This window comes from Schistocerca americana, chromosome X, assembly GCF_021461395.2.
Source record: "Schistocerca americana isolate TAMUIC-IGC-003095 chromosome X, iqSchAmer2.1, whole genome shotgun sequence".
Classification (NCBI taxonomy): domain Eukaryota; kingdom Metazoa; phylum Arthropoda; class Insecta; order Orthoptera; family Acrididae; genus Schistocerca; species Schistocerca americana.
In genome coordinates, this window is record NC_060130.1 from 16,813,699 (window position 1) to 16,833,110 (window position 19,412).

A 19,412-nucleotide genomic window follows, 5' to 3' on the forward strand; every position below is an offset into this window, starting at 1 on the left:
TACTGTCTAAGTTTTGAACCATTCCTGTTACACTAGTTATAGATTCCGATGCTTCACTTCAGGTTTACTGTATCCTTTGGACCTTCTTGTTGACGATGATACACAGAAATTACATCTGAAATAAATACAAAAGGCACAATGCCGACTTAAGTACAAAAAGACTGACTCTTCTTACTGACTATGTTTGAACCATTCCTGTGACACTTGTTATAGGTTCCGATGCTTCACTTCAGGTTTACTGTATCCCTCTGACCTTCTTATTGACGATGAAACACAGAAATTGCATCGGAATTATATAGAAAAGGCACAATGCCGACTTAAGTACAAGAAGACTTACTCTTCTAACTGTCTATCTTTTGAATCATTCCTGTGACACTAGTTATAGATTCCAATGCTTCACTTCAGGTTTACTGTATCCCTCTGACCTCCTTATTGACGATGAAACGCAGAAATTGCATCGGAAGTAAATACAAAATGCACAATGCCGACTTATGTACAAGAAGACTGACTCTTCTTACTGCCTATGTTTTGAATCATTTCTATGACACTACTTACAGATTCCGATGCTTCACTTCAGGGTTACTGTATCCATCTGACCTGCTTATTGACGATGAAACACAGAAATTGCGACGGAATTAAATAGAAAAGGCACAATGTCGACTTAAGTACAAGAAGACCGACTCTTCTTACTGACTATGTTTTGAACAATTCCTGTGATACTAGTTATAGATTCCGATACTTCACTTCAGGTTTACTGTATCCCTTGGACCTTCTTATTGACGATGAAACACAGAAATTGCATCGGAATTAAATAGATAAGGCACAATGCCGACTTAAGTACAAGAAGACTGACTCTTCTTACTGACTATGTTTTGAACCATTCCTGTGGCATTAGTTATAGATTCCGATGCTTCACTTCAAGTTTACTGTATCCCTTGGACCTTTTTATTGACGATGAAACACAGAAATTGCATCGGAATTAAATACAAAAGGCACAATGCCGACATAAGTACATGAAGACTGACTCTTCTTACTGACTATGTTTTGAACCATTCCTGTGACACTAGTTATAGATTCCGATGCTTCACTTCAGGTCTACTGTATCCCTTAGACCTTTTTATTGACGATGAAACACAGAAAATGCATCGGAATTAAATACAAAAGGCACAATGCCGACTGAGGTACACGAAGACTGACTCTTCTTACTGTCTATGATTTGAACCATTCCTGTGACACTAGTTATAGATTCCGATGCTACACTCCAGGTTTACTGTATCCCTTGGACCTTCTTATGGACGATGAAACACTGAAATTACATCTTCATTAAATACAAAAAGCATAATGTCGACTTAAGTACAAGAAGATTGTATCTTCTTACTGTCTATGTTTTGAACCATTCCTGTGACACTAGTTATAGATTCCGATGTACACTCCAGGTTTACTGTATCCCTTGGACCTTCTTATTGACGATGAAACACAAAAATTGCATCGGAATTAAATACAAAAGGCACAATGCCAACTTAAGGACAAGGATACTGACTCTTCTTACTGACTATGTTCTGAAACATTCCTGTGACACTAGTTATAGATTCCGATGATTCACTTCAGGATTACTGTATCCCTCTGACCCACTTATTGACGATGAAACACAGAAATTGCACCGGAATTAAATACAAAAGGCACAATGCCAACTTAAGTACAAAATGACTGACTCTTCTTACTGTCTAAGTTTCGAACCATTCCTGTTACACTAGTTATAGATTCCGATGCTTCACTTCAGGTTTACTGTATCCTTTGGACCTTCTTGTTGACGATGATACACAGAAATTACATCTGAAATAAATACAAAAGGCACAATGCCGACTTAAGTACAAAAAGACTGACTCTTCTTACTGACTATGTTTGAACTATTCCTGTGACACTTGTTATAGATTCCGATGCTTCACTTCAGGTTTACTGTATCCCTCTGACCTTCTTATTGACGATGAAACACAGAAATTGCATCGGAATTATATAGAAAAGGCACAATGCCGACTTAAGTACAAGAAGACTTACTCTTCTAACTGTCTATCTTTTGAACCATTCCTGTGACACTAGTTATAGATTCCAATGCTTCACTTCAGGTTTACTGTATCCCTCTGACCTCCTTATTGACGATGAAACGCAGAAATTGCATCGGAAGTAAATACAAAATGCACAATGCCGACTTATGTACAAGAAGACTGACTCTTCTTACTGCCTATGTTTTGAATCATTTCTGTGACACTACTTACAGATTCCGATGCTTCACTTCATGGTTACTGTATCCATCTGACCTGCTTATTGACGATGAAACACAGAAATTGCGACGGAATTAAATAGAAGAGGCACAATGCCGACTTAAGTACAATAAGACCGACTCTTCTTACTGACTATGTTTTGAACCATTCCTGTGATACTAGTTACAGATTCCGATGCTTCACTTCAGGTTTACTGTATCCCTTGGACCTTCTTATTGACGATGAAACACAGAAATTGCATCGGAATTAAATAGATAAGGCACAATGCCGACTTAAGTACAAGAAGACTGACTCTTCTTACTGACTATGTTTTGAACCATTCCTGTGGCATTAGTTATAGATTCCGATGCTTCACTTCAAGTTTACTGTATCCCTTGGACCTTTTTATTGACGATGAAACACAGAAATTGCATCGGAATTAAATACAAAAGGCACAATGCCGACATAAGTACTTGAAGACTGACTCTGCTTACTGACTATGTTTTGAACCATTCCTGTGACACTAGTTGTAGATTCCCATGCTTCACTTCAGGTTTACTGTATCCCTCTGACCTTCTTATTGACGATGGAACACAGATATTGCATCGGAATTGAATAGAGAAGGCTCAATGCCGACTTAAGTACAAGAACACTGACTCTTCTTACTGTCTATGTTATGAACCATTCCTGTGACACTAGTTATAGATTCCGATGCTCCACTTCAGGTTTACTGTATTCCTTGGAACCTCTTATTGACGATGAAACACAGAAATTGCATCGGAATTTATTACAAAAGGCACAATGCCGACTCCCGTACAAGAAGGCTGACTCTTCTTACTGTCTATGTTTTGAACCATTCCTGTGACACTAGTTATAGATTCCGATGCTTCACTTCAGGTTTACTGTATCCCTCTAACCTTCTTATTGACGATGAAACACAGAAATTGCAACGGAATTAAATATAAAATGCACAATGCCGACTTCAGTACAAGAAGACTGACTCTTCTTACTGTCTATGATTTGAACCATTCGTGTGACACTAGTTATAGATTCCGATGCTTCACTTCAAGTTTACTTAATCCCTCTTACCTTCTTATTGACGATGAAACAATGAAATTGCATCGGAATTAAATACAAACGGCACAATGCCGACTTAACTACATTAAGACTGACTCTTCTTACTGACTATGTATTGAACCATTCCTGTGACACTAGTTATAGATTCCGATGATTCACTTCAGGTTTACTGTCTCCCTCTGACCTTCTTATTGACGATGAAACACAGAAATTGCATCGGAATTAAATACAAAAGGCACAATGTCGACTTAAGGACAAGAAGACTGACTCTTCTTACAGTCTAAGTTTTGAACCATTCCTGTGACACTAGTTATAGATTCCGATGCTTCACTACAGGTTTACTGTCTCCCTTGGACCTTCTTATTGACGATGAAACACAGAAATTGCATCGGAATTAAATACAAAAGGCACAATGCCGACATAAGTAGATGAAGACTGACTCTTCTTAATGACTATGTTTTGAACCATTCCTGTGACACTAGTTATAGATTCCAATGCTTCACTTCAGGTCTACTGTATCCCTTGGACCTTGTTATTGACAATGAAACACAGAAATTGCATCGGAATTAAATACAAAAGGCACAATGCCGAATTCGGTACACGAAGACTGACTCTTCATGCTGTCTATGATTTGAAACATTCCTGTGACACTAGTTACAGATTCCGATGCTACACTCCACGTTTACTGTATCCCTTGGACCTTCTTATTGACGATGAAACACAAAAATGGCATCGGAATTAAATACAAAAGGCACAATGCTGACTTAAGGACAAGAAGACTGACTCCTCTTACTGACTATGATTTGAAACATTCCTGTGACACTAGTTGTAGATTCCGAAGATTCACTTCAGGTTTACTGTATCCCTCTGGCCTTCTTAATGAAGATGAAACACAGAAATTGCACCGGAATTAAATACAAAAGGCACAATGCCGATTTAAGTACAAAAAGCCTGACCCTTCTTACTGTCTGCATTTTGAACCATTCCTGTGACACTAGTTATAGTTTCCGATGCTTCACTTCAGGTTTACTGTATCATTTGGACTTTCTTATTGACGATGAAACACAGAAATTACATCTGAAATAAATACAAATGGCACAATGCCGACTTAAGTAGAAAAAGACTGACTCGTCTTACTGACTATGTTTGAACCATTCCTGTGACACTAATGATAGATTCCGATGCTTCACTTCAGGTTTACTGTATCCCTCTGACCTTCTTAATAACGATGAAACACAGAATTTGCATCGGAATTATATAGAAAAAGCACAATGCCGACTTAAGTACAAGAAGACTGACTCTTCTTACTGTCTATGTTTTGAACCATTCCTGTGACGCTAGTTATAGATTCCGATGCTTCACTACAGGTTTACTGTCTCCCTTGGACCTTCTTATTGACGATGAAACACAGAAATTGCATCGGAATTAAATACAAAAGGCACAATGCCGATATAAGTACATGAAGACTGACTCTTCTTAATGACTATGTTTTGAACCATTCCTGTGACACTAGTTATAGATTCCGATGCTTCACTTCAGGTCTACTGTATCCCTTGGACCTTCTTATTGACGATGAAACACAGAAATTGCACCGGAATTAAATACAAAAGGCACAATGCCGAATTAGGTACACGAAGACTGACTCTTCTTGCTGTCTATGATTTGAAACATTCCTGTGACACTAGTTACAGATTCCGATGCTACACTCCACGTTTACTGTATCCCTTGGACCTTCTTATTGACGATGAAACACAAAAATTGCATCGGAATTAAATACAAAAGGCACAATGCCGACTTAAGGACAAGAAGACTGACTCTTCTTACTGACTATGTTTTGAAACATTCCTGTGACACTAGTTATAGATTCCGATGATTCACTTCAGGTTTACTGTATCCCTCTGGAATTCGTATTGACGATGAAACACAAAAATTGCACCGGAATTAAATACAAAAGGCACAATGCCGACTTAAGTACAAAAAGCCTGACTCTTCTTACTGTCTGTGTTTTGAACCATTCCTGTGACACTAGTTATAGATTCCGATGCTTCACTTCAGGTTTGCTGTATCATTTGGACTTTCTTATTGACGATGAAACACAGAAATTACATCTGAAATAAATACAAATGGCACAATGCCGACTTAAGTACAAAAAGACTGACTAGTCTTACTGACTATGTTTTGAACCATTCCTGTGACACTAGTTATAGATTCCGATGCTTCACTTCGTGTTTACTGTATCATTTGGACCTTCTTATTGACGATGAAACACAGATATTGCATCTGAAATAGATACAAAATACACAATGCCGACTTAAGTACAAAAAGACTGACCCTTCTTACTGACGATGTTTTAAACCATTCCTGTGACACTAGTTGTAGATTCCCATGCTTCACTTCAGGTTTACTGTATCCCTCTGACCTTCTTATTGACGATGAAACACAGAAATTGCAACGGAATTAAATATAAAATGCACAATGCCGACTTCAGTACAAGAAGACTGACTCTTCTTACTGTCTATGTTTTGAACCATTCGTGTGACACTAGTTATAGATTCCGATGCTTCACTTCAAGTTTACTGAATCCCTCTTACCTTCTTATTGACGATGAAGCACAGAAATTGCATCGGAATTAAATACAAAAGGCACAATGCCGACTTAAGTACAAGAAGACTGACTCTTCTTACTGTCTATGCTTTGATCCATTCCTGTGACACTAGTTAGCGATTCCGATGCTTCCCTTCAGGTTTACTGTATACCTTGGACCTTCTTAATGACGTTGAAACACGGAAATTGCCTCGGAATTAAATACAAAAGGCACAATGCAGACTTAACTACATTAAGACTGACTCTTCTTACTGACTATGTATTGAACCATTCCTGTGACACTAGTTATAGATTCCGATGCTACACTTCAGGTTTACTGTATCCCTCTGACCTTCTTATTGACGATGAAACACAGAAATTGCATCGGAATTAAATACAAAAGGCACAATGTCGACGTAAGGACAAGAAGACTGACTCTTCTTACTGACTATGTTTTGAACCATTCCTGTGACACTAGTTATAGATTCCGATGCTTGACTTCAGGTTTACTGTATCCCTTGGACTTCTCATTGACGATGTAACACAGTAATGCATCGGAATTAAATACAAAAGCCACAATGCCGACTCAAGTACAAGAAGACTGACTCTTCTTACTGTCTATGCTTTGAACCATTCCTGTGACACTAGTTATAGATTCCGATGCTTCACTTCAGGTTTACTGTATCCCTCTGACCTTCTTATTGACGATGAAACACAGAAATTGCATCGGAATTAAATACAAAATTCACAATGCCGACTTAAGTACAAGAGGACTGACTCTTCTTACTATCTATGTTTTGAACCATTTCTGTGACACTAGTTACAGATTCCGATGCTTCACTTCAGGGTTACTGTAACCCTCTGACCTTCTTATTGACGATGAAACACATCGGAATTCAATAAAAAAGGCACAATGCCAACTTAAGTACAAGATGACTGACTCTTCTTACTGAATATGTTTTGAATCATTCCTGTGACACTAGTTATAGATTCCGTTGCTTTTCTTCAGGTTTACTGTATACCTTGGACCTTCTTATTGACGACGAAACACAGAAATTGCATCAGAATTAAATACAAAAGGCACAATGGCGACTTAAGTACAAGAAGGCTGACTCTTCTTACTGTCTGTGTTTTGAACCATTCCTGTGACACTAGTTATAGATTCCGATGCTTCACTTCAGGTTTACTGTATCATTTGGACTTTCTTATTGACGATGAAACACAGAAATTACATCTGAAATAAATACAAATGGCACACTGCCGACTTAAATACAAGAAGATTGACTCTTCTTACTGTCTATGCTTTGAACCATTCCTGTGACACAAATGATAGATTCCGATGCTTCACTTCAGGTTTACTGTATCCCTCTGACCTTCTTAATAACGATGAAACACAGAATTTGCATCGGAATTATATAGAAAAAGCACAATGCCGACATAAGTACAAGAAGACTGACTCTTCTTACTGTCTATGTTTTGAACCATTCCTGTGACACAAGTTATAGATTCCGATGCTTCACTACAGGTTTACTGTCTCCCTTGGACCTTCTTATTGACGATGAAACACAGAAATTGCATCGGAATTAAATACAAAAGGCACAATGCCGACATAAGTACATGAAGACTGACTATTCTTAATGACTATGTTTTGAACCATTCCTGTGACACTAGTTATAGATTCCGATGCTTCACTTCAGGTCTACTGTATCCCTTGGACCTTCTTATTGACGATGAAACACAGAAATTGCATCGGAATTAAATACAAAAGGCACAACGCCGAATTAGGTACACGAAGACTGACTCTTCTTGCTGTCTATGATTTGAAACATTCCTGTGACCCTAGTTACAGATTACGATGCTACACTCCACGTTCACTGTATCCCTTGGACCTTCTTATTGACGATGAAACACAGAAATTGCATCGGCATTAAATACAAAAGGCATAATGCCGACTTAAGTACAAGAAGACTGTATCTTCTTATTGTCTATGATTTGAACCATTCCTGTGACACTAGTTATAGATTCCGATGTACACTCCAGGTTTACTGTATCCCTTGGACCTTCTTATTGACGATGAAACACAAAAATTGCATCGGAATTAAATACAAAAGTCACAATTCCGACATAAGGACAAGAAGACTGACTCTTCTTACTAACTATGTTTGAAATATTCCTGTGACACTAGTTATAGATTCCGATGATTCACTTCAGGTTTACTGTATCCCTCTGACCTTCTTATTGACGATGAAACGCAGCAATTGCACCGGAATTAAATACAAAAGGCACAATGCCGACTTAAGTATAAAAAGACTGACTCTTCTTACTGTCTATGTTTTGAAACATTCCTGTGACACTAGTTATAGACTCCGATGCTTCACTTCAGGTTTACTGTAACATTTGGACCTACTTATTGACGATGAAACACAGAAATTACATCTGAAATAAATACAAAGGGCACAATGCCGAATAAGGTACACGAAAACTGACTCTTCTTACTGTCTATGATTTGAACCGTTCCTGTGCCACTAGTTATAGATTCCGATGCTACACTCCAGGTTTACTGTATCCCTTGGACCTTCTTATGGACGAAGAAACACAGAAATTGCATCGGCATTAAATACAAAAGCCACAATGCCGACGTAAGTACAAGAAGACTGTATCTTCTTACTGTCTATGTTTTGAACCATTCCTGTGACACTAGTTATAGATTCCGATGTACACTCCAGGTTTACTGTATCCCTCGTACCTTCTTATTGACGATGAAACACAGAAATTACATCTGAAATAAATACAAAAGGCACAATGCCGACTTAAGTACAAAATGACTGACTCTTCTTAGTGACTATGTTTTGAACCACACCTGTGACACTAGCTATAGATTCCAATGCTTCACTTCAGGTTCACTGTGTCCCTTGGACCTTCTTATTGACGATGAAACACAGAGATTGCATCGGAATTAAATACAAAAGGCACAAAGCCGACATAAGTACATGATGACTGACTCTTATTACTGACTATGTTTTAATTATTCCTGTGACACTAGTTATAGATTCCGATGCTTCACTTCAGGTCTACAGTATCCCTTGGACCTTCTTATTGACGATGAAACACAGAAATTGCATCGGAATTAAATACAAATGGCACAATGCCGAATAAGGTACACGAAGACTGACTCTTCTTACCGTCTATGATTTGAACCATTCCTGTGCCACTAGTTATAGATTCCGATGCTACACTCCAGGTTTACTGTATCCCTTGGACCTTCTTATGGACGATGAAACACAGAAATTGCATCGGCATTAAATACAAAAGGCACAATGCCGACGTAAGTACAAGAAGACTGTATCTTCTCACTGTCTATGGTTTTAACCATTCCTGTGACACTAGTTATATATTCCGATGTACACTCCAGGTTTACTGTATCCCTTGGACCTTCTTATTGACGATGAAACACAAAAATTGCATCGGAATTAAATACAAAAGGCACAATGCCGACTTAAGGACAAGGAGACTGACTCTTCTTACTGACTATGCTTTGAAACATTCATGTGATACTAGTTATAGATTCCGATGATTCACATCAGGTTTACTGTATCCCTCTGACTTTCCTATTGACGATGAAACACAGAAATTGCACCGGAATTAAATACAAAAGGCACAATGCCAACTTAAGTACAAGATGACTGACTCTTCTTACTGTCCTTGTTTTGAACCATTCCTGTGACACTAGTTTTAGATTCCGATGCTTCACTTCAGGTTTACTGTATCATTTGGACCCTCTTATTGACGATGATACACAGAAATTACATCTGAAATAAATACAAAAGCCACAATGCCGACTTAAGTACAAATAGACTGACTCTTCTTACCGATTATGTTTTGAAACATTCCTGTGACACTAGTTATAGATTCCGATGCTTCACTTCAGGTTTACTGTATCCCTCTGACCTTCTTATTGACGATGAAACACAGAAATTGCACCGCAATTAAATACAAAAGGCACAATGCCGACTTAAGTACAAGAAGACTGACTCTTCTTACTGTCTATGTTTTGAACCATTCCATTAAAAACTAGTTATCGATTCCGATGCTTCACTCCAGGTATACTGTATCCCTTGGACCTTCTTATTGAAATGAAACATTGAAATTGCATCGGAATTAAATAAAAAACCCCAATGCCGGCATAAGTACAAGAAGACTGACTCTTCTTACTGTCTATGTTTTGAACCATTCCTGTGACACTAGTTATAGATTCCGATGCTTCACTACAGGTTTACTGTCTCCCTTGGACCTTCTTATTGACGATGAAACACAGAAATTGCATCGGAATTAAATACAAAAGGCACAATGCCGACATAAGTACATGAAGACTGACTCTTCTTAATGACTATAATTTGAACCATTCCTGTGACACTAGTTATAGATTCCGATGCTTCACTTCAGGTCTACCATATCCCTTGGACCTTCTTATTGACGATGAAACACAGAAATTGCATCGGAATTAAATACAAAAGGCACAATGCCGACTTAGGTACACGAAGACTGACTCTTCTTACTGTCTATGATTTGAACCATTCCTGTGACACTAGTTACAGATTCCTATGCTACACTCCAGGTTTACTGTATCCCTTGGACCTTCTTATTCACGATGAAACACAGAAATTACATCGGCATTAAATACAAAAGGCATAATGCCGACTTAAGTACAACAAGACTGTATGTTCATACTGTCTATGATTTGAAACATTCCTGTGACACTAGTGTTAGATTCCGATGTACACTCCATGTTTACTGTATCCCTTGGACCTTCTTATTGACGATGAAACACAAAAATTGCATCGGAATTAAATACAAAGGTCACAATGCCGACATAAGGACAAGAAGACTGACTCTTCTTACTGACTATGTTTTGAAACATTCCTGTGACACTAGTTATAGATTCCGATGATTCACTTCAGGTTTCCTGTATCCCTCTGACCTTCTTATTGACGATGAAACGCAGAAATTTCACCGTAATTAAATACAAAATTCACAATGACGACTTAAGTACAAAAAGACTGACTCTTCTTACTGTCTATGTTTTGAAACATTCCTGTGACACTAGTTATAGATTCCGATGCTTCACTTCAGGTTTACTGTATCATTTGGACCTTCTATTTGACGATGAAACACAGAAATTACATCTGAAATAAATACAAAAGTCACAATGCCGACTTAAGTACAAAATGACTGACTCTTCTTACTGACTATGTTTTGAACCATTCCTGTGACACTAGCTATAGATTCCAATGCTTCACTTCAGGTTTACTGTGTCCCTTGGACCTTCTTATTGACGATGAAACACAGAGATTGCATCGGAATAAAATACAAAAGGCACAAAGTCGACATAAGTACATGAAGACTGACTCTTATTACTGACTATGTTTTAACCATTCCTGTGACACTAGTTATAGATTCCGATGCTTCACTGCAGGTTTAGAGTATCCCTTGGACCTTCTTATTGACGATGAAACACAGAAATTGAACCGGAATTAAATACAAAAGGCACAATGCCGACTTAAGGACCAGAAGACTGACTCTTCTAACTGACTATGTTTTGAACCATTCCTGTGACACTAGTTATAGATTTCGATGCTTCACTTCAGGTTTAGTGTATCCCTCTGACCTTCTTATTGACGATGAAACACAGAAATTGCACCGGAATTAAATACAAGCGGCCAATGCCGACTTAAGTACATGAAGACCGACTCTTCTTACTGACTATGTTTTGAACCATTCCTGTGACACTAGTTACAGATTCCGATCCTTCACTTCAGATTTACTGTATCCCTTGGACCTTCTTGTTGACGATGAAACACAGAAATTGCATCGGAATTAAATAGATAAGGCACAATGCCGTCTTAAGAACAAGAAGACTGACTCTTCTTACTGACTATGCTTTGAACCATTCCTGTGACACTAGTTATAGATTCCGATGCCTCACTTCAAGTTTACTGTATCCCTTGGACCTTCTTATTGACGATGAAACACAGAAATTGCATCGGAATTAAATATAAAAGGCACAATGCCGACATAAGTACATGAAGACTGACTCTTCTTACTGACTATGTTTTGAACCATTCCTGTGACACTAGTTATAGATTCCGATGCTTCACTTCAGGTTTACTGTATCATTTGGACCTTCATATTGACGATGAAACACAGAAATTACATCTGAAATAAATACAAAATACACAATGCCGACCTAAGTACAAAAAGACTGACTCTTCTTACTGACTATGCTTTGCTCCAATCCTGTGACACTAGTTATAGATTCCGATGATTCACATCAGGTTTACTGTATCCCTCTGACCTTCCTATTGACGATGAAACACAGAAATTGCACCGGAATTAAATACAAAAGGCACAATGCCGACTTAAGTACAAATAGACTGACTCTTCTTACCGACTATGATTTGAAACATTCCTGTGACACTAGTTATAGATTACCATGCTTCACTTCAGGTTTACTGTATCGCTCTGACCTTCGTATTGACGATGAAACACAGAAATTGCATCGGAATTAAATAGAAAAGGCACAATGAGGTCATAATTACAAGACGACTGACTCTTCTTACTGTTTATGTTTTGAACCATTCCTGTGACACTAGTTATAGATTCCGTTGCTTGACTTCAGGTTTACTGTATCCCTAGGACCTCCTTATTGACGATGAAACACAGAAATTGCATCGGAATTTAATACAAAAGGCACAATTCCGACTCAAGTACAAGAAGACTGACTCTTCTTCCTGTCTATGCTTTGAACCATTCCTGTGCCACCAGTTATAGTTACCAATGCTTCACTTCAGGTTTACTGCATTCCTCTGACCTTCTTATTGACGATGAAACACAGAAATTGCATCGAAATTAAATACAAAAGGCACAATGCCGACTTAAGTACAAGAAGACTGACTCTTCTTACTGACTATGTTTTGAACCATTTCTGTGACACTAGTTATAGCTTCCGATGCTTCACTTCAGGGTTACTGTATCCCTCTGACCTTCTTATTTACGATGAAACCCAGAAATTGCATCGGAAGTAAATACAAAACGCACAATGCCGACTTAAGTACAAGAAGACCGACTCTTCTTACTGTCTATGTTTTGAACCATTCCTGTGATACTAGTTATAGATTCCGATGCTTCACTTCAGGTTTACTGTATCCCTTGGACCTTCTTATTGACGATGAAACACAGAAATTGCATCGGAGTTAAATACAAAAGGCACAATGCTGACTTAAGTACAAGATGACTGTATCTTATTACTGTCTATGTTTTGAACCATTCCTGTGACACTAGTTATAGATTCCGATGCTTCACTGCAGGTTTAGAGTATCCCTTGGACCTTCTTATTGACGATGAAACACAGAAATTGAACCGGAATTAAATACAAAAGGCACAATGCCGACTTAAGGACCAGAAGACTGACTCTTCAAACTGACTATGTTTTGAACCATTCCTGTGACACTAGTTATAGATTTCGATGCCTCACTTCAGGTTTAGTGTATCCCTCTGACCTTCTTATTGACGATGAAACACAGAAATTGCACCGGAATTAAATACAAGCGGCCAATGCCGACTTAAGTACATGAAGACCGACTCTTCTTACTGACTATGTTTTGAACCATTCCTGTGACACTAGTTACAGATTCCGATCCTTCACTTCAGATTTACTGTATCCCTTGGACCTTCTTGTTGACGATGAAACACAGAAATTGCATCGGAATTAAATAGATAAGGCACAATGCCGTCTTAAGAACAAGAAGACTGACTCTTCTTACTGACTATGCTTTGAACCATTCCTGTGACACTAGTTATAGATTCCGATGCCTCACTTCAAGTTTACTGTATCCCTTGGACCTTCTTATTGACGATGAAACACAGAAATTGCATCGGAATTAAATATAAAAGGCACAATGCCGACATAAGTACATGAAGACTGACTCTTCTTACTGACTATGTTTTGAACCATTCCTGTGACACTAGTTATAGATTCCGATGCTTCACTTCAGGTTTACTGTATCATTTGGACCTTCATATTGACGATGAAACACAGAAATTACATCTGAAATAAATACAAAATACACAATGCCGACCTAAGTACAAAAAGAATGACTCTTCTTACTGACTATGCTTTGATCCAATCCTGTGACACTAGTTATAGATTCCGATGATTCACATCAGGTTTACTGTATCCCTCTGACCTTCCTATTGACGATGAAACACAGAAATTGCACCGGAATTAAATACAAAAGGCACAATGCCGACTTAAGTACAAATAGACTGACTCTTCTTACCGACTATGATTTGAAACATTCCTGTGACACTAGTTATAGATTACCATGCTTCACTTCAGGTTTACTGTATCGCTCTGACCTTCGTATTGACGATGATACACAGAAATTGCATCGGAATTAAATAGAAGAGGCACAATGAGGTCATAATTACAAGACGACTGACTCTTCTTACTGTTTATGTTTTGAACCATTCCTGTGACACTAGTTATCGATTCCGTTGCTTGACTTCAGGTTTACTGTATCCCTAGGACCTCCTTATTGACGATGAAACACAGAAATTGCATCGGAATTTAATACAAAAGGCACAATTCCGACTCAAGTACAAGAAGACTGACTCTTCTTCCTGTCTATGCTTTGAACCATTCCTGTGCCACCAGTTATAGATACCAATGCTTCACTTCAGGTTTACTGCATTCCTCTGACCTTCTTATTGACGATGGAACACAGAAATTGCATCGAAATTAAATACAAAAGGCACAATGCCGACTTAAGTACAATAAGACTGACTCTTCTTACTGACTATGTTTTGAACCATTTCTGTGACACTAGTTATAGCTTCCGATGCTTCACTTCAGGGTTACTGTATCCCTCTGACCTTCTTATTTACGATGAAACCCAGAAATTGCATCGGAAGTAAATACAAAACGCACAATGCCGACTTAAGTACAAGAAGACTGACTCTTCTTACTGTCTATGTTTTGAACCATTCCTGTGATACTAGTTATAGATTCCGATGCTTCACTTCAGGTTTACTGTATCCCTTGGACCTTCTTATTGACGATGAAACACAGAAATTGCATCGGAGTTAAATACAAAAGGCACAATGCTGACTTAAGTACAAGATGACTGTATCTTATTACTGTCTATGTTTTGAACCATTCCTGTGACACTAGTTATAGATTCCGATGCTTCACTGCGGGTTTAGAGTATCCCTTGGACCTTCTTATTGACGATGAAACACAGAAATTGAACCGGAATTAAATACAAAAGGCACAATGCCGACTTAAGGACAAGAAGACTGACTCTTCTAACTGACTATGTTTTGAACCATTCCTGTGACACTAGTTATAGATTTCGATGCTTCACTTCAGGTTTAGTGTATCCCTCTGACCTTCTTATTGACGATGAAACACAGAAATTGCACCGGAATTAAATACAAGCGGCCAATGCCGACTTAAGTACATGAAGACCGACTCTTCTTACTGACTATGTTTTGAACCATTCCTGTGACACTAGTTACAAATTCCGATGCTTCACTTCAGATTTACTGTATCCCTTGGACCTTCTTGTTGACGATGAAACACAGAAATTGCATCGGAATTAAATAGATAAGGCACAATGCCGTCTTAAGTACAAGAAGACTGACTCTTCTTACTGACTATGCTTTGAACCATTCCTGTGACACTTGTTATAGATTCCGATGCCTCACTTCAAGTTTACTGTATCCCTTGGACCTTCTTATTGACGATGAAACACAGAAATTGCATCGGAATTAAATATAAAAGGCACAATGCCGACATAAGTACATGAAGACTGACTCTTCTTACTGACTATGTTTTGAACCATTCCTGTGACACTAGTTATAGATTCCGATGCTTCACTTCAGGTTTACTGTATCATTTGGACCTTCATATTGACGATGAAACACAGAAATTACATCTGAAATAGATACAAAATACACAATGCCGACCTAAGTGCAAAAAGCCTGACTCTTCTTACTGACTATGCTTTGATCCAATCCTGTGACACTAGTTGTAGCTTCCCATGCTTCACTTCAGGTTTAATGTATCCCTCTGACCTTCTTATTGACGATGAAACACAGAAATTGAACCGGAATTAAATACAAAAGGCACAATGCCGACTTAAGGACCAGAAGACTGACTCTTCTAACTGACTATGTTTTGAACCATTCCTGTGACACTAGTTATAGATTTCGATGCTTCACTTCAGGTTTAGTGTATCCCTCTGACCTTCTTATTGACGATGAAACACAGAAATTGCACCGGAATTAAATACAAGCGGCCAATGCCGACTTAAGTACATGAAGACCGACTCTTCTTACTGACTATGTTTTGAACCATTCCTGTGACACTAGTTACAGATTCCGATCCTTCACTTCAGATTTACTGTATCCCTTGGACCTTCTTGTTGACGATGAAACACAGAAATTGCATCGGAATTAAATAGATAAGGCACAATGCCGTCTTAAGAACAAGAAGACTGACTCTTCTTACTGACTATGCTTTGAACCATTCCTGTGACACTAGTTATAGATTCCGATGCCTCACTTCAAGTTTACTGTATCCCTTGGACCTTCTTATTGACGATGAAACACAGAAATTGCATCGGAATTAAATATAAAAGGCACAATGCCGACATAAGTACATGAAGACTGACTCTTCTTACTGACTATGTTTTGAACCATTCCTGTGACACTAGTTATAGATTCCGATGCTTCACTTCAGGTTTACTGTATCATTTGGACCTTCATATTGACGATGAAACACAGAAATTACATCTGAAATAAATACAAAATACACAATGCCGACCTAAGTACAAAAAGACTGACTCTTCTTACTGACTATGCTTTGATCCAATCCTGTGACACTAGTTATAGATTCCGATGATTCACATCAGGTTTACTGTATCCCTCTGACCTTCCTATTGACGATGAAACACAGAAATTGCACCGGAATTAAATACAAAAGGCACAATGCCGACTTAAGTACAAATAGACTGACTCTTCTTACCGACTATGATTTGAAACATTCCTGTGACACTAGTTATAGATTACCATGCTTCACTTCAGGTTTACTGTATCGCTCTGACCTTCGTATTGACGATGAAACACAGAAATTGCATCGGAATTAAATAGAAAAGGCACAATGAGGTCATAATTACAAGACGACTGACTCTTCTTACTGTTTATGTTTTGAACCATTCCTGTGACACTAGTTATAGATTCCGTTGCTTGACTTCAGGTTTACTGTATCCCTAGGACCTCCTTATTGACGATGAAACACAGAAATTGCATCGGAATTTAATACAAAAGGCACAATTCCGACTCAAGTACAAGAAGACTGACTCTTCTTCCTGTCTATGCTTTGAACCATTCCTGTGCCACCAGTTATAGATACCAATGCTTCACTTCAGGTTTACTGCATTCCTCTGACCTTCTTATTGACGATGAAACACAGAAATTGCATCGAAATTAAATACAAAAGGCACAATGCCGACTTAAGTACAAGAAGACTGACTCTTCTTACTGACTATGTTTTGAACCATTTCTGTGACACTAGTTATAGCTTCCGATGCTTCACTTCAGGGTTACTGTATCCCTCTGACCTTCTTATTTACGATGAAACCCAGAAATTGCATCGGAAGTAAATACAAAACGCACAATGCCGACTTAAGTACAAGAAGACTGACTCTTCTTACTGTCTATGTTTTGAACCATTCCTGTGATACTAGTTATAGATTCCGTTGCTTCACTTCAGGTTTACTGTATCCCTTGGACCTTCTTATTGACGATGATACACAGAAATTGCATCGGAGTTAAATACAAAAGGCACAATGCTGACTTAAGTACAAGATGACTGTATCTTATTACTGTCTATGTTTTGAACCATTCCTGTGACACTAGTTATAGATTCCGATGCTTCACTGCAGGTTTAGAGTATCCCTTGGACCTTCTTATTGACGATGAAACACAGAAATTGAACCGGAATTAAATACAAAAGGCACAATGCCGACTTAAGGACCAGAAGACTGACTCTTCTAACTGACTATGTTTTGAACCATTCCTGTGACACTAGTTATAGATTTCGATGCTTCACTTCAGGTTTAGTGTATCCCTCTGACCTTCTTATTGACGATGAAACACAGAAATTGCACCGGAATTAAATACAAGCGGCCAATGCCGACTTAAGTACATGAAGACCGACTCTTCTTACCGACTATGTTTTGAACCATTCCTGTGACGCTAGTTACAGATTCCGATCCTTCACTTCAGATTTACTGTATCCCTTGGACCTTCTTGTTGACGATGAAACACAGAAATTGCATCGGAATTAAATAGATAAGGCACAATGCCGTCTTAAGAACAAGAAGACTGACTCTTCTTACTGACTATGCTTTGAACCATTCCTGTGACACTAGTTATAGATTCCGATGCCTCACTTCAAGTTTACTGTATCCCTTGGACCTTCTTATTGACGATGAAACACAGAAATTGCATCGGAATTAAATATAAAAGGCACAATGCCGACATAAGTACATGAAGACTGACTCTTCTTACTGACTATGTTTTGAACCATTCCTGTGACACTAGTTATAGATTCCGATGCTTCACTTCAGGTTTACTGTATCATTTGGACCTTCATATTGACGATGAAACACAGAAATTACATCTGAAATAAATACAAAATACACAATGCCGACCTAAGTACAAAAAGACTGACTCTTCTTACTGACTATGCTTTGATCCAATCCTGTGACACTAGTTATAGATTCCGATGATTCACATCAGGTTTACTGTATCCCTCTGACCTTCCTATTGACGATGAAACACAGAAATTGCACCGGAATTAAATACAAAAGGCACAATGCCGACTTAAGTACAAATAGACTGACTCTTCTTACCGACTATGATTTGAAACATTCCTGTGACACTAGTTATAGATTACCATGCTTCACTTCAGGTTTACTGTATCGCTCTGACCTTCGTATTGACGATGAAACACAGAAATTGCATCGGAATTAAATAGAAAAGGCACAATGAGGTCATAATTACAAGACGACTGACTCTTCTTACTGTTTATGTTTTGAACCATTCCTGTGACACTAGTTATAGATTCCGTTGCTTGACTTCAGGTTTACTGTATCCCTAGGACCTCCTTACTGACGATGAAACACAGAAATTGCATCGGAATTTAATACAAAAGGCACAATTCCGACTCAAGTACAAGAAGACTGACTCTTCTTCCTGTCTATGCTTTGAACCATTCCTGTGCCACCAGTTATAGATACCAATGCTTCACTTCAGGTTTACTGCATTCCTCTGACCTTCTTATTGACGATGAAACACAGAAATTGCATCGAAATTAAATACAAAAGGCACAATGCCGACTTAAGTACAAGAAGACTGACTCTTCTTACT